The sequence below is a fragment of the Nothobranchius furzeri genome, chromosome 4 (genome assembly GCF_043380555.1).
Source record: "Nothobranchius furzeri strain GRZ-AD chromosome 4, NfurGRZ-RIMD1, whole genome shotgun sequence".
Taxonomy (NCBI): Eukaryota; Metazoa; Chordata; class Actinopteri; order Cyprinodontiformes; family Nothobranchiidae; genus Nothobranchius; species Nothobranchius furzeri.
In genome coordinates this window covers 73880632-73901383 of record NC_091744.1, presented here as the reverse complement: position 1 = coordinate 73901383, position 20752 = coordinate 73880632, and the positions used below count along the sequence as shown (strand labels likewise).

At 43.3% G+C, this 20752-nt stretch overlaps 1 protein-coding gene across 1 annotated transcript in view; it reads left to right on the top strand.

The window, feature by feature from the left end:
- Positions 1-427: 427 nt before the first annotated feature.
- The window catches only part of znf469 (zinc finger protein 469), a 43068-nt gene continuing 22743 nt past the window's right edge, over positions 428-20752 (top strand). Inside the window, exon 1 of the mRNA XM_015964791.3 lies at positions 428-618. The gene's annotated coding sequence lies outside the window, so the exon portion shown is untranslated. The remainder of the gene's footprint in view (positions 619-20752) is intronic.

The following is a 20752-nucleotide window of genomic DNA, read 5'->3' as shown; positions in this document are numbered from 1 at the left end:
ACTTATCATACAGTAAGTCTTAATTAAAACTTCTAACAACCCCGGTGAATAAGCCTTTTCTTCTTTTAACATTCTAATTGGTTTTCTGTCTGAGCCTGACTCCGTCTGTGGTTTTTCTTTCTGTCTGACTTGTCTCTCCCTCCTTCACACCACTCTTTACCTGCTCTAAACTGTACTTCTGTCTTTCTACCTCCTTCTCTGTCCTCCTTCGCTCTACACTGCACTGGCAGGCTTTAAGTTGGGAGCTTTTCCCTTTCCTTTTTTTATTCTGGGCTGTCTGATCTCTGTAGGCCCTGGAGCGTGCTACTGCCTGGGAGTGTGGAAGAGGAAACCAGGAGGCAGTGGAGAAGAGGAGAAGGAGGAGGGAGACCAGAGGGGCGGAGGCGTGGTTTCTGTTGGTAATGAAGTCTTCTCTTTTCATCCTCAGAAGGCAGATTGTGAGCGGATGGGCTAGATCTGCGCTGCTCCACAGACCTCTCAGAGTCTGAAAGCTGCCCCGCTCTGTGCGTCCCGGCTCCCGTCTGCCACAGCGGAGTGACACAAAGAGAGCGAGGCTGAAGGAAAACGCTACAGTCATGACTCTTCCGCCTTTGTCAACTTCACAGATTCTCTCTTGAGGTAAGACATCCTCTCAAGCTGCTCCTGTGATAGTTTGCCGTCTGTCTCAGCTGATTGTTGTGGTGGTGGGTGACGGGGGTGAGAGCAAGGGGTTGTCCACGTTTGGTCACTCCCACTGCTGGATTTCTGTGTGTGTGTGTGTGTGTGTGTGTGTGTGTGTGTGTGTGTGTGTGTGTGTGTGTGTGTGTGTGTGTGTGTGTGTGTGTGTGTGTGTGTGTGTGTGTGTGTGTGTGTGTGTGTGTGTGTGTGTGTGTGTGTGTGTTTATACTGTAACTTTATGTGCATGCTCACACATTGAAGTTCGTGTATAAAAATAAACTGATCCATAGTAAGTGTGTAAGGTTTACATTAGTGATGAGGAATTATCTCTACCACATTCTTGAAAAGCATGGAAAGTTGATAAGGTGGGGACTTTAGCAACAATAAAAGGTTAAGTAAGCCTTTCCAATTCGAAACAGATTGGAATGTGTGCATGTGCCTTATAAATCTGCACACATTTTCCAAATTCAGAGGATTCTTTAAACACAGTTACTTTTTTATGGTGGATGGTTTTGGTGCAACAACTGTCACCCAAGCTAGTGCAGCCTCTGAGACTCAGCTGCTGCTACCCCTCTTCTCCATGTGGTTATCCCAGGGAACGGTGCAAGTCCTACCATGCATGCTGTTTCATTAAGGCATATTTGTGAATTCAGGACACTGATATTGACAAGATTCAGCTACATCAAGTCAGATGTACGTAAAAGACCAGGGTGACTCACCTGTCAGTCACACTCGTGCGCCTATGATGCAGATCAAAGCTGCTCTTTTTCTGCCAGACTTCGCAAATTTGAGCTCAACAGGGATTTTTGAGGAGTTGTTATCATATTTTTGTGCACAAACACAAAGTTTATTAGTTGTACAGAAGTCCACTCCTCATTGTTGAATTTGTTCCCCTGATTCTTTGAACTGATTAATTTATCCTGACTAGCATCTTGCAGAAACTCTTTAAACTTCCTCCCTCTAGTTTTGACTCTACTGTGTTTTTCAAACCCGTCTTTCTGTTTATTATGTTGTTTTTATGTCGGTGCCATTGCCTCAGCAGTAAGGTTTTTCAAGGAAAACTACATGGAAAGACACTTTTTATTTTGTTGCTGCCCTTTTTAACGACGCAGCTCAGTATTTAGGTCAGTGTGAAAATTGGATAAAAATGTAGGATTTTCCCTTTTTTAGGGGTGATTCATTTCTGGTTTGGTAAGATGCTTAAATTGCAGCAAGTGTCATTTTTAATGAGCTGATAAATGGAGCACAGAGTGGTGGAGATGCCTCTTTTTGCGTTTCTGCTGAAAGCAGATGGATGCAGCAGGCTGCTGGAGCTCATCTCTGTAAATATAATCGACAAGAGGAATCTGCTGTCCGGTGACACTGGGCTTTGAAGTGATTTCAGTGGATCTATCCTCCTCCCTGCTGGGCAATTTAGATCCGGCCTGTGACTCGTTCACTTTCATCCACATTCCCTGGGAAATCCATCTGTATTCTTTTCCTCACCTCCTTCCTGCTCCCTTTCACCCCACGGCTTGCTGCTCACTGACACCCCTCAGCGAGGCCTTCCTATCAACACCTTCTGGGATCTCATGGACTGTTTTCCTATGATTTTATTCTCCGACTTCACTACTTTGACATGCTTCAGGAGAACGGGTCTTTCTGTCGCAGACAGAAAAAGAAAAAAAAAAGACTAAGCTACTTTCCACTACTTTCTGCCGGACCATGAGAATTATGGTTTCCCAAATGTACGGGAGCCCGGCTTAATTGAAAAAACACAAGCATGGGCTGCCATGGAGGAGGACGGTCCTTGTGTCACTGTTGAGCTGTGTGAATGTACTTTCCAGAGCTGGCGAGGGGAAAAGAAGGAGAAAGAAAAATACAAACAGAGCATGAGAAGGAAGACAGACAGGGGGCTGAGGCAAATAAAATTATGAAATCAAAGTCCGGAAAATCAAGAGGAACGACTGAAACATGTGTAAAGCTGCATAAAAGTGGATGTAGAGGAAAAGGGAGATGAATCATCAGGTTTTTGTGATGGAGTCTCAAAAGGGGAGCAGCGTGTGAGGACCCCCTGGTCTCTCCTAATTTAGTTTCTCAAGACAGTAGTGTATAAAATCTAATTTTAATGCGGTAGGATGGCAGAAAGAGGCCATCAGGAGAGTTTGGGGGTCATTAAGCCCTAAGGAGAAACAATAGGAACCACAGTAAAACCTGCAGACTAGCTAACAGCAGTATCTCTCCCATGATTTTCCCAACAGGGGGTCCTCGTTACACTTAACCCTAATGAAGCAGCGCACTCAGCTTACGCTGCAGATTCTGCAGAGAAACCAGAAAGCTGTTTCCAAACAGACAATACTTAACCCACCTTATCAGCGTCGGCCTTGTTATCTGTCTGCAGCCACTGTTTCTCCTCCTCCTCCCCTCCCTCTCGGCTGTGCTTGTGTGGTAACCCCCATGTGGTGATGACAGAGGCCCTGCCATTGGTTCAGAAAGCACATTTGTCACACACATGTTCACCAGCAGCTTCTGTTGCCAGGACTTCACAGGAGAGCATCTCTTGTTGACTTCCTCGCTGGGTGGCTTATTTGTTTGTCAGGGCACTGTGACCTTTGACCCCTCTGACAGTACCAATTAATTTAACTCAACCCTTCTCTAGGCACCCCCACCACCAGCAGCTGCTTAACTCTGCTCCACTCATCCATGAGAGCTGAGTAAAGATCAGATTTTGCAACTTTCGGTATTTTTTTATTTGCAGAATTCTTGTGATGATTGCTGGATGACTTCACCAGAACTTCACCCAAAGGAGACGCAGTCTGAATCGGATTCAGTCAGGATCAGAGACAGTCTGCTCAGTTTAAGGACTAAATGGAGCTCAATCAGTCTTGATGGCTTCAGAGTCAGTTTATCGTGAGCTCAGCTTCTGTCCGCACAGCTCATAGGGTTACGTAACATCATGGAGGTTATTCGTTGTGATGACTGATCGTGTCGCGACTTTTCACTTTGCTCCATCAGTATTTGATGAGCTGTCCTTCATTAGACGCTGACAGTGAAAGCTGAACAAGGACTCTAATGTTAGCATCTTTTGAGTAAAGGTGTCAAATAATAGGTTTTTATTTTGAATTAGATCCAGTTTATTTTGACATCAGGTGGCTGATCAAAGCCAATTAAATGTAGGTTTCTGTTCCAAAAGCAAACAGACACGTACACAACATTTATTAGTAATGCACATTTGTTTGTTTTTTAACAATAAATGAAAATATTTGCTAAATTTATGACAAATGTGAGTTGATTCAGTTCAACTCAAAACTCTTCTGTTAAATAATGAAGCAGCATTTTAGCTCTGGAAACTGAAAAAGCTAAGTGTCATTCTTCAAAGTGTAAGAACAGAACAGCTCATTGCCTCGATTTTGACTGTAAATCAAATAATAGAGGAAAAATGTTGTGTGTGACTGCGTGGAGCAGGTGTCTGAAAGCCCAGTGGGCATTTTTATGGCCTACAAAGATGTTTTGTCCAAGAATCGAACAAAAATTGGCAGCGATTTCTGTAAACGTATTGATATAGATTTAGATGTCAAAAGGTTTGCATTCAGCCAACATAGTTTACTCTACATGAGTGCTTTGCACATTTGAGCTGAAATGACGGATGTAATAGGCTCTACAAGACTATTCATACCTCCCTGATCCCTCAAGTGACCTTTTGACACCTTCACTTCCACTGCTTGCATTCACTCTGTGGTGTCATTCAGGGCAAAAAGAGTCAAAGCTGGTTAAAACTTGACCTTTCAACTGACTTTATGTCCACTTAATGAGATGTGTCCAAAAGCAGGACTTTGGTTTAAAAGTGTCGAACACTAAAAAAAGTGTTTTTAAAGTCTTATTTCTTATCGGTCACTCTGAGTTTTTCAAGCAAGTTGAACATGAAAATAGTCTCCTACACCGAACTGCATTAGCTTCTGATAGAAAATAGACGACGAAACTCTAGGATATGAAAAGCCTGACACATCTACATCACACTGTCATGGACTCACCCATCTTGGCTCACGACGGGGAAGGCTGTTGTTGGTTTACCGTCCTGGCAACAGCAGAGAACATCCCCACTAGTAGAAGCTAACCATTAGCAATAGCAGCTTCACCACACGGCAGAACTCATTCAGGCTAGTGTTATTTGTGGAGATAAAGCATCAATGTTGTACGTCAGTGGTAGAGTTGTTTTGTTGTTAGCCAATCAGAGGCGAGATGTCCAAATATCAGGAAATGAGACTCCACAACCTGCCGTCTGAAACTCAGCTGTGATGTGGCTCACTTCTACTTCCTGGAAATGGTGCACCGGTAAATTTCTCCCCCTGAAAGTGACTTACAAGACCTTCATTCCTACTAGTGACTACTACAAATGTAGTGATTAAACGAGGGATCCAGTCCTTTAAAATTGGAAAGTTATTTTAAAAAATTGTTTGGTGCGATAAGAAAACTTATCTTTACATTTTAAACTGAATGGATTATCTATTTTGCATTTGGTGCTCTGAAATCAATTAAAAGTGTGTTTAATTTTAGAGACGACAGCGTGGAAAGTTTTCTTAAATCTTTAATATTATTTCTAACTGCTGGGTTTTATCACCATAAGCGGTAAACATTGCTCAAATTCAATCATTATTTTAATATTTCAAACTGGAAAGTCAAAGAATGCTCCCTCCCAAAAAGTCATCCTCAGCAATAAGCACGAACGAGAAAACGTTTTCCCAGTAGAGATTTGTAGATGGTTTTTTCCTGGTTAAACAGACATCACAACTTTAGCTCATTCTCGGTCTTAACCGTCAAATTATCCAATAAACTCTGTGACAGAACTGCTGTAGCATTCAAATTTTACTGACAACAACCACAAACCTTTTCAAACTAAATCTAAACTACACATCATGTCCCGTGGGAATGACCCTCCTCGTTCTCCTCTTTGAAACTTTTTAAACGATACTTTCAAGCGGTGCCTTCTAAACAGAAATCACAGCACCACCATGAGGAAGCAGCATCTAGTTTTACCTGTAGTGCCTCATAAATTATTGGATTTAGATTTTAAATAAGAGCTTGCCTAGATTTGCTCCCAGTCATTAAAACTACAAGAACCTTTGAGTTGGATTTTTTCTCCCATTAGGCCAAACCTCACTTTTAGAGTCCTTGTAATTTCCTGCTAAATTTAAATATGTAATTAAAGAGACCTCTCCTTGATTCAAGATCGAAATGTCCTGTTTGTCGACTGCTTAATACGGTTTATCACTACGGCGTATGCAAGCGTGATGATTTATTTTCTGGTGTAGCTTTAAAAAATGTGTAAGTTCAGACAAATAATTGAGCTTTTATGGAGGAAAATGTGATTTAATATTAGTTTGTGCCTTTTTATTCTTCCGCTCAGTTAAGTTTCAGACTGTTTTATTATTTAAATGCTAAAATAAGGATGAAGTCAGTCAGAAAGGCATCATTTCATGTCTCAGAGCTTTTCACGAAGTCGTGTATAGAAACTTTGCAACCTTACATCCACACTACGTCTTTAAATGGAATAAAGAGGAAAAAGCAGATTTATAGTGAACTTCAGGGTCATGTTTTCCCTCTTTTTTCTAATCTTTTCCCATCTGCATCCTCTTCTTCAAACAGAACACATTCTGCATATTTTTCCATCCTCTCAGACACGTCACACTTTCCTCTGAGGGGCTGATCTTCTCCGAGGCTAATATAATCTATACGAGCATGCATGTGTGTGTTGAACTGTACATGTTATCCTCACCCGGGAGTTCAAACATCTGTGTCAGACTGTGGGCGGCGTAATATGTGTCTGCTGACAAATAACGGCTGGATCAGTCCTTGTGTGTTTATTAGATACTTAATCCAACAGGCAGAAATTTGGCCGAGTTTTTGCTTTGCACGTTCCTCCTGGAGGAAAGCCTCTGATTGCCTCTGACAGGCTTCCAGAGAGAGTTCATCAAGACGAGTCGGATCAAATAAACCAGGTGATGTTTGTTGGAACAGTTTATCGCCCCGATTAAAAAACATAGCGGTTATTGAGTTTGACGGAGTCTCTGTGACTCATTTGTAGTTGTGATGTTTCTAGTAGGAGAGGATTACTACAGGTGTGAGACCTCTCCAGATGATTTGACCTACATCTGAGAGCCAAGCAGCTTCAGCATCTCCCACTTTCTGCCACATTCCTTGTCTTCCCTTCTTGCTCCTGCGTTTGGCTCCAGATGTGGCATTGTTTTGGACCCGTTTATTTTGGGCTAGGGCCAGTAGACCTGAGCAGGGCCTGATGTCATGCTCTATTTAAAGAAAAGCAACGAGAACTGGGTGGAAACGAGTGTGCTGCGGTCTCACTTCAAAGCTCCTGTCTACGACTACTGATGACTGTCTTCTGTGGTCCCGGTAATCTGTGTCACGGACAGATGACCGCACTCATTTGAGGTGCTGACAGACGTGTCATTTTCAAAAGGTTCACAAAGGAGGCCGAAGCTCTCAAAAAAAGCCAGAAAGGGTGAAGCTTTTGGCTTTTACTTGCGTCACGCCCTCAATGAAGCCGTCATTTTTACAAAGACAGTGGTAAGCTTTATTTGGAGTTTGTTCGACGCCACGATCAGAATGAAATAAAATAATGTTTTTAACTGAATTATGAAGTTTGACAGAAGACGTGCGTGGATAGTGGACTTTGCTCTGTGCATTAAAGCTGCGTCTGTCCACCTTCAGCAGTACAGGAACCAGCCTTCCTTCTCAGATGTGACTGGGGAATCTCCTCATTTAGACTCTTGGTGTGGTGGAGAGCTAGCAGCTGACTATCAGATTCTTCTGTCAGATTCCCCATAGGAGTTCTGCCTTCAGCACTGTTTGGCCTTCAAACACACGTATTTGCCAGGTCCTCTCCGGCGTTCCAGCTTCAAAGATCTCAAAGTTCGAACCCTGCCGAATCTTTCCGGGTCAAGCAGGCATGTTTGCTCTATCTTCTCGGTTCTCTCTCCTCGCTCCTCTGTTTGACAAAGGAGTTAACAGATTTTTTTAAAGTAATTTAAAGCTGTAAGGAATGTCACAAAGCAGCAGCAGGTTGGTATATTTCCATTCAGTCGATCACACGCAGCCACACAGGACCAGAGGGTCGTGTTAATCCCCCTTTTTGCCTTGCGGCTCTGAGACGCTGCGGTGTGCATCTTAGAGAGTCACTGGGTTAAAAGTTGAAGCTGTCATCCAGTGAAAGCAGTGGCCCGAGTGTTTTTAAAAGCATCACTTGCTTCAGCTGCGGTGTGTGACAGGCTTCAGAATCCAGGGAGGAAGCTGATCAGTTGTGCTCACACACGTTTATCTGTTATTCTTTCTCGTTCATTCCCAGAATGCTTGAAGCTCTTTCGAAAAAGTCATGAGCAGTTTAAACCATACCTGTAACGAGTAACTGACAGCTCCGTAGAGGTTTATAAAACAGCTCTAAACTCTAGATGTTTTAGGACATTTCCCCTTTAGCTCCTCAGTCCAGTCAGAGCTAATCTCTGTTTCTTCAAACTGTAGCTGTTCAGACCCTGTACAATCTGTGGCTTTTATTAAAGCTCACTTAAAGAGACCTAAAATACCCCTTTAGGCACCTCCTCTGTAAAGAAAGTTATCCTCCTTCTTCAGCATACACATAATTCTGATCCTGTATTGTTTTTAACAGCAGATGTTTTTGACTCAAAAATGTCTGTGTGTCTCTTTCCTTCAGTCTGAAGCTCACTGCATCGCAGCGCCACTGTGGTCAGCTTCAAAGACTTGGATGCAGACGTGTTTATTCACTTTCATACAGGCAGCCTTTGGGATGATTTATATTTACTTCGATGCAAAAAATATAAACACCAAAGATGAAATCAGGAAATGCTTTTCGAGCATGTGCCTGCCTCAGATAAACCACCACAAATGCTACCCTCTCGTTTCTCTGGTTGCTCCGGTGCAGCACCTCGGGCTTTATGAGGACAAACATCACACACGGTCATAACGGTCAATAACGGTTCAGCCCCGAGGTCGTGGGGTCAAGAACTTCTAGATGATCATTGCTTCCGCTTCAGATACTGTTTATGACTATGAGTATACACACTATGCAGTCCGGCAGACGTTTGTATACACCCCACACCCATCCTGGAGCTCACACAGCTGGCACGGCCAAACATTCACAGAGTCTGTTTTAGGAAAGAGAAGAGGACTCTGTGTGTGTGTGTGTGTGTGTGTGTGTGTGTGTGTGTGTGTGTGTGTGTGTGTGTGTGTGTGTGTGTGTGTGTGTGTGTGTGTCTGTGTATAACTTATATTGTGTGGACGTAAATACATTCACACAGTCTTATTGTGGGGACTTTTTTTTGTGTCCCCTTTGTGGAGAAAAGTCCCCATAATATAAATCATGAGATTTCAGAGTGAAAACTCGAAGCGACTTGAAGGTTTGGGCAGGTAGTGATTATGGTTGGGGTAAGGGTTAAGTCTCCGAGAAGTGAATCAAAGCCAGGTCCTCTGGAGTGATGGAAATGCAAACAACAAAGTGTGTGTGTGCGTGTGTGTGTGTGCGTGCGCGCGTACGTGCGTGCGTGCGTATGTGTGTGTGTGTGTGTGCGTGCGTGTTGTCTAGATGTTGCTTATCTTTAAGTAAATTTATAAACGTGTTGAACTTTACTAAAATTCCATTGATGCTCACACACACACTTGAGAATAAACACACACATGCATGTGCACACACTCACAAGCACAGGGAGATTGACATCAAGGCCAACAGAACTTTCCAGAGACGTCCTGCCTCCTCTTTTATCTCGATCACCGACGACGGCCCCTAGCTCTCTTTAAAAGGCTTTTACTTTCACATGATAATGGGTATTGATGTGTTTTTGCTGTTGTTTTGCAGGGAAAGGGAGACGCTGTGCTACAGATCTCTCTCTTGTGTTTACGGGAGAGAGGGTGTGCAGTTTGCTCACATAAATTAGCTTTTCGGGGGTAATGAACTTGCTTTTATGTGGCTAAAACAGGTATCAGGGATGGATGAAGTGACGGGGTGGAGTAACAACAAACTTTGAGACAGATTTGAGTCAACATTGTCCTTTTGTGATTGGAGCGTCAGACTGGTTGAAAAGTGCAGCTTTGTAAAATCTGCTGTCTTGTTTGAATTTCCATCTTTTAAGAAGCTTTGATTCCTGCAGAAATGTTGCACCCCGGCTCATCTGTGGCTGTCTCCATGCGTGTGTGCCTCGATCTGCTCCATGTGCTTTTGTTTAAATGGCTCTTTGTGGTTTTTCATCTCCATCTCTTGGTTGTATTTCTGTAGCATAAAGCCAATGCCACCCCTCAAGATTCAGCCTCAGCACAGTAGTGTATTTCTCATTTCCGTGTTTGCATGTTACCCTTAACTGCCAAGGCGAAAGAAGAAAAGGGTTTTCCATGTGAACCATATGTGACTGCTGATGCAGATGGGAAATGTTAAAGCAGCAGGCAAGTCACAGAGTCTGGCTTCATCTGCCATTCTCTCACTCTCCCTCGGATGTCGGGCGATAGACTGACGCACAGTCTGTGAGACGTTAACAGCACCGAGGCCCCCACTGAGGAAGAAAATGACTTCTGATGCTTAAGATAAGAGGGGTTTTATTTTGTAATCCCTTAGTAAGTTCACGTTTCTTTGATTTGTAAAATTATGCATGTTTTTTTAATACTGAATGCTTCGTAGCACTTTTCTGCACTTAAAGCTGTTTGCTGTTGTCTGTAAGGTTCTGAGACTAAAACTCGAGTTGATCTTTTACTGAGCAGGTGTTCGACGGGAGCTAAACCTGTTGTGTGGCAAACTGCAAAGCTTTGGTTGGTTTTAAACTTTGAAAAATGTATCATGGTAGAACCTGGAATGTGCAAACTTTGGTGTCACCTTTGTACAACAGAAGCAAAGTCTTGTCAGCCATCTTTAAATATGCTGATGTGAAAAAACAACAGCGACAATGATGTTGTGCGTATGTATACATATATATATATATATATATATATATATATATATATATGTATACATACGCATACGCATATATATGTATACATACATATATATATATATATATATATATATATATAGTTTTGTTACAGTACGGTAGCATATATCTGAGCACATGAGATACTAATTGCACCGTGCATCTGTACATACAGATATAATTATGTCATTACTGAGAGTTATAATCAGAGCAACAGCTTTTAAAGGTGTGGAACACAGAAAACACATTTTTTAATTATTATTTCTGATTACTCTGAGATTTTCATGCAGGCTAATCATGTGAACAGTCTCCTCCACCTATCTCCGACATTAGCTTCTGCAAAATCGACAGTGAAACTCTAGGATTAGTAATTCCTGACAGATCTACATCACACTGTGACACTTGTGATTTTTATCTTGAGAGGCACTATATTAAAAATCTTCTGCTTATTCTACTTAACATTCATGAACTCACCCATCCTGACTCGCGACAGGGACGGTTGTTATTGGTTTAGCTAGTAGAAGCTAACTGTTAGCATTAGCAACTCCACCGCACAGCAGAACTCCTCCAGACTTGTGACATTTGTGGAGATAAAACATTAGTGTTACAGATCACACAAAATCAGTGGTAGAGTCATGTTGCTGTTATCCAATCAGAGACTAGATGTCCAAATATCAGGAAACAAGACTCCAAATCCTGCAGTCTGAAGCTACTTTCTCCTCCAGCTGACTTGTACTTCCTGATTCAAACGTATCTGGGCTTTTTCCTCCAGAGAATCACTTACAAGGCATTCATTCCTACCAGAGACCACTGCAAAGCTACTGATTAAACAAGTGTTCACCACCTTTTAAGCCATTTTTGTCTGATTTTCTTGCAGCCGCAGGAAGGATTTCATACTGTAAACCTTAACACGATTTCAATTTAGAAGTTTTAACCTATATACATTTCAGATTATTTCAGAATATGTGGTGAAAGCATGGACAGGTGGGTGTAAGCGATAGTTTTACTATGTTTGCCTTAGCTTTGGGATGACAAAAGAAGGTTAAAGTCTTTCTCCGGAAATAAAAGCCTTCCAGATTCCTCAACATGACAGAAAGCTCTAATGAGCAGACCTTTCCCAGGATTACAAAAGTTCTTATTGTCACTTTTTATCTGAGAGGCTTAAACACTTTGAAGGAGCTTAGTTATCTTGTAGACAAAGATGTACACCTGAAAGGGGGGGGAGCAAGGGATTCCCCTTCACCGCCTCACTATCAAAAGTTCTTTTCTGTCTGCTTTCCACCTCGGGCGCTCGTTCCTTCTTGTCTGCAGACATAAACAGCGCCACAGTCTGCCCTGCATGCAGGGGAAAGCTACCTGTCTGTCTGCCTCTTTCTGTCTAATGCTAGACAGCCACTGTGGTCTGAGCACCTCCTACAACCAGCGTGACACACTGAAAGGGGAGCAGTATGGAAAGAAGAAGTGCATCTATCAGGTTTCTCTCCAACTATGGTGAATACTGGGACTTAGCCGGCTCTGCCATCGGGCTTTTTGTTTTTCCACGGGTGCTCGTGTGCGTCCTGTTTATGAAACAACCATAGCCTCTGCTACTTTGTCCCACTTAAGAAAAATGGCCGTTATTGCTGACGCTTTGTTTTCCACGGATCTCGTGGGGGAGCGAGATGAAGCATAACGAGAGAGCGAAGGTGGCGGCGTTTTGGTGGAGAAGTTGGGTTTTATTTGGAGAGCACTTCTCTCATCTGCAGCACATGTTTTGGATAAAGTAACATATCCCACATAGATATTTTTACATGTAATTGACAATTAGCCCCAATGTGTTCCTTGTTTTCTGACTGCAGCTCCAAATGCTTCAGTGAAATGGGCTAGAGGAGGAGCAATTTGAAGTGGTTTGATGCAGCAGAACTCACCACATCGTTCTGTGATTAGACTTCATTTTCTCTTTTTGGTTTGTCTTTATCACTTTCCATCCTCATTTTTCTTTCGTCCTTTCTTTTACAACAGCCATCTGACTGCCTTTGCTCTTTGCGGAGGCTTTACTGTGAGAATGTCTTGAAAGTTCACGAGAACAAAACGATCTCTTTGATCAAGCGGTGTAGGCAAGTAGAGCACTTCAAACACAGCTGCCTGTCAGAAACGGTAAATCCCGGAGCGTGGGGTACGATTTTACCACGTTGTTTGTTTTCAGCTGAGCTCCAAGCCGCTGTCATTGGTCAGGTCGTGTCACAAGACTAGATGAACCTTTCGACTGAGCTGTTCTGTGTGCCTTGTTGTTTAAACTCCAACACACAGCTTCAATAATGATGGATCAGGAGTCTTAATGAAAGATTTCCTGCTCGGTCCCTGCTGGGCTCACTACCATGCAATACTTTTAGACTTCCAGACTTTCAAATTAAAGGTCTAGAAAACAGAATATTGTTTAAACGCAGGCTAAATTTCTAAAAATGTAATAGGATCTTAATCTCTGGTACGGGGTCAGTGGGAGTAGGACTAGTAAAACCCAGAGAACCGTGTCCCCCTCCAGTTCAAGCCAGAAATGATGTGATCCACATGGTAGGGAATTGTGAGTATGTGTGTGTGTGTGTGTGTGTGTGTGTGTGTGTGTGTGTGTGTGTGTGTGTGTGTGTGTGTGTGTGTGTGTGTGTGTGTGTGTATTTGCAGAGACAGGAGAAAAAAGGTAAACCATGAGTTTAAGGTTGAAAACAGGAAAACTCTGAAGTGAGCTCAGCCTCGTGGACTCTTGGATAAAGCTATGACGTAATTTCTGAGTGCGTAATACAAGTTCATGTTAACACCCCCCCACCCCCAGCCCCCAGTACAACTGCCTTCACACACATAAGAGTGTGTAAAAGTCCCCATCAGGCCTACTGCAGCTGCGTTGTCGAGGAAAAGGTCATGCGAGGAGAACCACTCTAAGAATGCAGTGATGTATCCGGCTTGTTTTCCTGCAACAGATGTGTGTTTTCTGACAGCTTGTTTTTTTCTTCTGCTGCTTGATTTGTGTCAAGAGCCTAAACTCGCCCATTTCACGGTGTACAGACGGAACAGAGCAGCCCCCACAGGCAGAGGAAAGAGTTCAGTCCGTCAAATGATGTCAGTGTTTGGAGAGGATGAGTGCGATGGTGGCAGGGGATGGATTAGTCTGGGAAGAGAGGCGAGTTTGTGTGGAGGAGGTAACAAGAGATCCCCCACAGAGCTGCTAAACTTCATTACAGATTGAGAGAGAGGAAGAGAGCGTTTTACAAGGATGAAGGGGGGGGGGGGGGGGGGGGGGTTCCACTTTTAATCTGTGTGCGATCTAAAAATAACCTCCCCGTTCTGTCTGCTGCCCACTGGGGCAGGCTTGTTAAAGACTGTCTCTGAAGAGGGAGCGTCAAAGAGCTGCAGAGGACCAAACAGAAAGAAGCGTCAAGGCGAGGGGGGGGGGCTGAAATGGAAAATGTGCACACGTGGGAGGGAACGAGCTCAGTCGCTGCAAGAAGGGAGAGTGCTGGGAGCAGATGGATATTTAAGGAACTGACAGTGAGTTCATTAAGCCCTGGATGGTATTAGACGAGACTCCGGTGATGCTGGATATTCCCTCACCACACCAATCAGCCAGCGGGGCGTGATGCAGCGCTGTTACACATCCACACGATTTGACCCGCAGGGTTTTGTGAGTGTTGGCGCGGCAATAAAAGCACCTGGAGCTGGCTAATGTGGAATAACAGAGGAACGTTTACAGGGCCCATTGGCTTGGTCCAAACTCACCACACACACACACACACACACACACACACACACACACACACACAGTCATCCATTCTTCAGATGCCTCACAGCTCCCCTCTCCTGGTGCTAGTCACAGGGAACTCCCGGGTCTCGATGGTGTGTCATCCTCATCTGCTACTGTTATGTTGCTCCTTTTCCCCTGACTACCAGGAAAGTGGATGGAACCAGACAGTGTATGTTTTTACGAGTATATGGTGATTTGCACCAAAGACTTAAAACCAGCTAGCAGTGAATAAGCGGTACACGACGACTGTCCCTGGGATTTTCAGACTTTTCCCTTGGAAACTAAAACAATCCTTGACCTTTTTCACTAACATTCGTCTCTCCTCATGGCGGGAGACGTCTCCCCGCCCTGAAAGCATTTGTTTTAGACTTTTGCATCCAGTTCCCACTCGAGATTTCAAAACACAGGATGTACTTCTAGCCGTTTTTTGTGCACATTATTAGTCAGATTACAATTAGTCTTATTGCAACAGAGACCTGCTGATATCTGAAAACAGCCTGAAACCACAACCAGATGTCTGCTGATGGCGTCACCATCCAGGAGCACATCACTGCTGCAACCAGAACAAAGAATAATGTTTTCATTCAGCATGTAAACCTAATTTATCTGTTTTCTTTGACCCCAGCTATATTTTCTTACCCAAGTATTTTGTCCTTAAGCCTAACAATGAACAGAATGCTTTGTTGGAGATGGCGTGCCATCTGACTCCACCCAACAAATGATCATTTGAAAGTTTCCAGTTTACAGAGTTTTCTACTCAGAGATATAAAATAAATGTGAGATTATTTATTATGAGCCCAAATAGGTTAGATGTGGAGTTTTTATGACATTGTGACCTTTGCCATTGAGGTGATGGATGGGCTTGGATTTCTTTTGCTCCAAATATTTGCCTGAAGCTGATTTTTTGAGCTAAGAAGCAAGATTGATTTTACTTTTCCTGATTCATTCCAGCACTTGTCCCACCTGAACAGCATATTCAGCTAAAAGGTCACTGGGTGTGTTTGATGGGACTCTCCTGACTGGTTTTCAGTGAAGGTGTTTCTGTTGGATTCTCTGATAAAATCTCGGCTCAACCACGGGTCATACCTCCTTCCCTCTGACCGGGAGTAGAGACCAAACTCCCAGATTGATCAATTTCAACATTCCTGCTTCAACAGGGGCTCATAAAGACGTCTCGTTGTTCCTAGTAGATCCACTCAGATGGTATGAAGTGCTCAACGCCAAGTGCACAATTACCATGGTGCGATTACCGAGTACAGCCCAACACATGGATGCCTTCAAAGCAGAGAATAATCATGTTACGTCCCCGACAGGTGTTGTAAAAATGTGAAGGATGGGGATAACATAAGACTGGACAGTGGATATTAAAAGGGTTTTATTGTAACAAAAAGGTTCTAAAAACGTGCAAACAGATCTCTCTAAAAGGTTACCATCACAGCAAATTATCAACTATCAATACACCTGGTTTGAACTTTGTTAAAAGCTTAACCGAACAGAAGCGGTTTAAAATCCCAAAGTTGATAAAAGTTCCAAAACAATCTATTGACCTAAAACACCTGGTAAAAACTTATTTTAAAAGTTTTGCCAAACTGAAGGTGTTTAAAACTGAAGTCAATAAAATTGCACCAAACAAAATTAACCTTAAAATCAAACTGCAAAAAGATCCCACTGGATCATCCAAAAACTTCTTACTAAGAGTTAAAAACCAAACCAAAGTTTAAAACTCATCCACATGAAACTAAACCAAAGGGGTTGAAAACAAACAAAACTGGGATGACAGCAGAACCCCTGCACTGCTGCCTCCCAGACTGCTGAAGGCACAGCCTTTTTATACAGGCGTTGGCAATCAACCAGATGCAGCTCAGCTGTGCCCCTCAGCAGCCTGGGAGAGAGGAGAATGAGGGGCGGTGTCAGGCTGATTCACCAGGGCTTGGTGATTCTGGCTGCTTCTCTCCACAGGCCAGCCTGGCATCCGTAACAAATCATAAGATAATGCTGCAGGCTTATCAGACGTGCCCCCCCCCCCCCCCCCCTATTTTTATTTTTATTTTTTTACCCTGGATGATGTCATTTTTCCCACATTTGCCCCCCTTTCCTCACCCAAGACGTGTTTTTTCTTTAACAATGGAACATCAACTCAGCATCGGCGGGGAAATTGCATCACTGAGGTTATTCAAGTCTGCCCGGAGCAGCAGCAGACTCGGAGAAATGTAACAGCGAGCCCCTGACCAGACAAACCCAACAGTCATTCATAAATTCCTCCCCCATCGCTGCCAAGAATACGAGACCTGGTGACGTGTTTGACTCTGTAATGGTTCTTGGTTTGAAGGAATGGTGGTTGACTACCTCACCATAGAAAGGAAGGTATTTATGAGATAAGATCATGTCCTTGGACACTTTTCTCCGCAGGTTGTTTTTCTTTTTTCTTTTTTTTTCACCAATTCTTTCCAACATCGGAACCTTTTCCTTTTCGCTCTTTCTGTGGGTGTTTAAATCTTTCACAATTTCCATTCCTCTTAAAACACAATCATCTATTTCATTTTAATTGCCCTCTAAGATTTTGCCTTGCTGAGTGTTCGGAAAACGAATAAGCAGAGAAAATACACCAAACAGGTTGGCTTATATTTGTTGAATCAGCTTGAGGAGTGTTGCAAGAAAACCTCCTCCACATAGTTTTCAGTACATAAACTCTAAATGTTTCTTTGATTAGAAATCAAAAGGATTGGTGTTATAGTGAGAGGATCCAGTTTTGTTTACGTTTTAGTACTTCCTAATTCTTGGATCCTATCTTTTTCCAGATAAGCATGTGCTTTACTGACCAGCGGTCCTCACACAGCCCCTACAGACCCACTCACCCCTGATTAATGGCCTTCCTGGCCTCAGAGACGCAGAGAGTGCCAACACAAATGGTTGGGCACGTGATACTGGCATGATGAGCTGAAAAGGGGGCAAAAGAGCATCACGCTGCGTGAAATCCAAACTGGCAGATTTAAGCGCGGACCTCTAAGAGAACGGCAAGACGATGACAACACCGAGCAGCGAGGTCAACAGCGCAGGTTTACGTCTCGTAGCCTGTCGCTTAGCCTCAGCCTTTTAATGGACTGTGACAGGGCTTCCGATGTCGACAGCTGGGGCCGAATGGTTTATTCATCACTAGCACTTTTCATACGAATGGGCTTTGACACATAAATTACAGTGTGCTATCCCTGCCCCAGTTTGTGCAAATGGAAATGTTTCCGTCTGATGGTTCTGGAAGCACCCCCCCCCACCCCCACCCCCCCCACAACCTATAGTGCTGTAACACTCACACTGGTCATTTAGTTTTGAGTTATTGGAAATGGGTTTACAAGATGTCAGAAATGTGAGAGCATGTGTGTGATGTGTGCTTATGACAGTATACAGCTAGCTTTTTTAATGATATAAACAGCTATTTGGATTTTTTTTTTTCATTTTCATCCTAATTCCTGGTTTCAGTGACTCATTTTACATTCTTGATAATGACTCGGACAATAAGATTAAAGTAGCTTGATTAGAATTTTTATGTCATTATTTATTCTTAGATTAGATTTTTCCGAAGTGACTCACGATTAGACACAGATGGACCTTAATATTTGTGTGTAGTCAAGGTCAAGAGGGGGACATTGATAAGTTGAGTTACTGGGATTAAAGCATTTGAGCAGATCTAACCGAGTACAGTTGTAAAAATAGGGAGGAGGAGGAAAGTGTGATTCATCAGATGGAGAACAGCATTACAGCATCTCTCCAAGACATCTCTGTGTCCTCTCTGTTGTCTGCTTGGTCATTAGGAGCAGAGTCTGATCCATCCATTGTTTTGTGAGAAGAAAGTGCCTTGGGCTCCCTGACAGTGTCGTGGAAGGTGCTTTATAAATAAAGCTTTGAAATAAATTGAATTGAATTGAATTGAATTGAATTGAATTGAATTGAATTGAATTGAAAGGTAACCCCTGTGACAGGTTGAGAGGCAAATATCCATATACTCAAGTTTATGGAAAACTAAAAAAAGAGAGAGACCTAATTAACCATTTTTTTCAATCCTTTATCGACGAATTTCAGTTATCCTAATACGGATTTTTGTTTTCTGAATTCTATTTTATGCAAACAGATAGTTTCATTTACCTTTCTTACTTCATATTTTACACCTTAAACCTACCTATCCAATAAAACCATCCAGGTTAAGACTGGCAAGTTCAGCTTGTGCCCCCTACCGTGGGGTGTTCCACATGGCTCCATTTTCGGGCTATTGCAGTTGTTACTGTTTATGTTGCCACTGGGAAATGTCATCCATCAACACAACATCTCCTTTTGTCTTTACGCAACTGATTGTCAGATCTATATCCAAATTTCTAAGTCAAAGACATTCTCAGTTCAGCCTCTGTTGGGTTGTCTTGCTGACATTAAATAATGGATGGCTCTGAATTTTCTAAAGCTCAACGACAATGAGACTGAAGTCACTTGGTTTGGTGCAACCAACTCTGGGAGACCCCCAGTCTTCACAATTCACTACTTGCAACGTCAGAGACGACGAACATAACACACCTGGGAGTTTGTGTTGACTAAAAGCTGAAATTGCACAGCTAGGTGAACTCAGGGGTGAAAAATTATTTCTTCCAGTTAAGGCATCTAGCCAAAGTAAAATCGATTCTCTCTAGACATAACATGCAGATCTTAGTGCATGCCATTGTAATATCAAGACTGGACTACTGTAACGAGTTGCTTTATGGGATTTCATGCTGCCCTGGAACGCTTGCAACTGGTACAAAATGCTGTTTTGCTTTTCTTGACTGGAACGCATAGATTGGACCAATTACACCAGTTCTGGCATCACCGCATTGGCTGCTAATCTTGTTCAGGATTTCTGTTTAAAGCTTTAAACTCGATTACCCCATCCTATCTGTTGGACATCATTCAGCCATACACTCAGAGTGGATCAATCATTACTCAAGGTCCTGAAATTGCGTAGCAAATCTAGAGGGGACAGGGCCTTTGCTTTCTCGGGTCCCAGGTTGTGGAATATTCTGCCCTTGTGTGTTAGGCAATCACCCGAAAACCCACTTTTATCACTTAGCTTAAAAACATGAATATGAACCCATCGTTTGCTGAGTTGTGTTTTCTGTTAAGTAGTGGTTTGGTGTCTAAATGTGTACGGTTGGATAGTGTTTTAGACTCTTAATTTGGGGTTGAAAGTGGCACAGGAGTTATTCGGAAGGTTGCAGGTTCAAGCCATGCTAAGTCTGTCATTGTTGTTGTGTCCTTGGGCAAGACACTTAACTCATCTTGCCCGCTGGTGGTGTTCGGAGGGACTGGTGGTGCCTGTGTACGGCAGACTCGCCTCAGTTTCATGTATACTATGAAATACTCCTGGTCGTGTATATCTTCCATTAGAGTTGAGAAATATCTCCTTAAGTACACAGTATTCACTTTGGTCACTCTTTGGCTTGGCCCAGCTGCCTGCCTTTCACACAGGCATGTGAAGCCAGAGAGGTTGGGGATGGTTGATGCACAGAAGCTACTTTCTCTGTCCCAGCCTCCAGCACTGGTCTCCAGTGAGCTTGAGCAGGTCTGAGGGGAACAACACAAGCTCTGCCAGGGACTCTGGTTTGTTCCACAGCTTCCAGTTAGCCACCAGCCAATAATAAGAGCTCCTGTTCAGCATGGCATAGCCAGTGGGGAGGGTTCAAAAGAATGCACGCCAGACTGGGTTGACTGAGTTTGTTGATCAACCAAAGATTAGCCCTGTAAACAGGGGTTTGGTTACATTCAATACACTGCTGCACCTCAGTCGGTATCAGCAGAGGCTGCAGAGGGAGTTGAGTACCTTGATGGGCCGTCTTATCCATGAAGGTTTTGAGCAAAGCAATCCTGGTCCTGCTAACGTGTCCTTTAGGTTGAATCAGTGGTAATGTTGTCCACGTTTATAAATCCCAGCAATAATAATCCTGCTGAATCCCTGATGCTGTTTGGAGCTGACTGGATCAACGCTGATGCAGTTTAGCATTGGGGACAGCAGGGATCGAATCAGTACCGGTTCTGTTTCATCCACGATAGCAAGTTCTTCTCGCTCTGTGGTCGAGCTGTGGCTGGATGAATGGCTTTTTGCTGGGACCGTACAGAGCTTCATTCTTCTCACCTTCATCTGAGGCAGACGTACGAGGGGGAAGCCCAGGGAGTCTTAAGTTTAATGTTTTTCTGTCCCCCTGGTAGGAATGGACATATCAGGTGCTGTTTTAATACGCTTAAAGTACAAAAAACAAGGCGCTGTCCGATGGAGGAAGGACAGTAGTGAAAACAGGCTGGCTGCGGCTCTCCAGCTGGGATTTGCAGAGCCCAGTACAGTGACAGACTCATC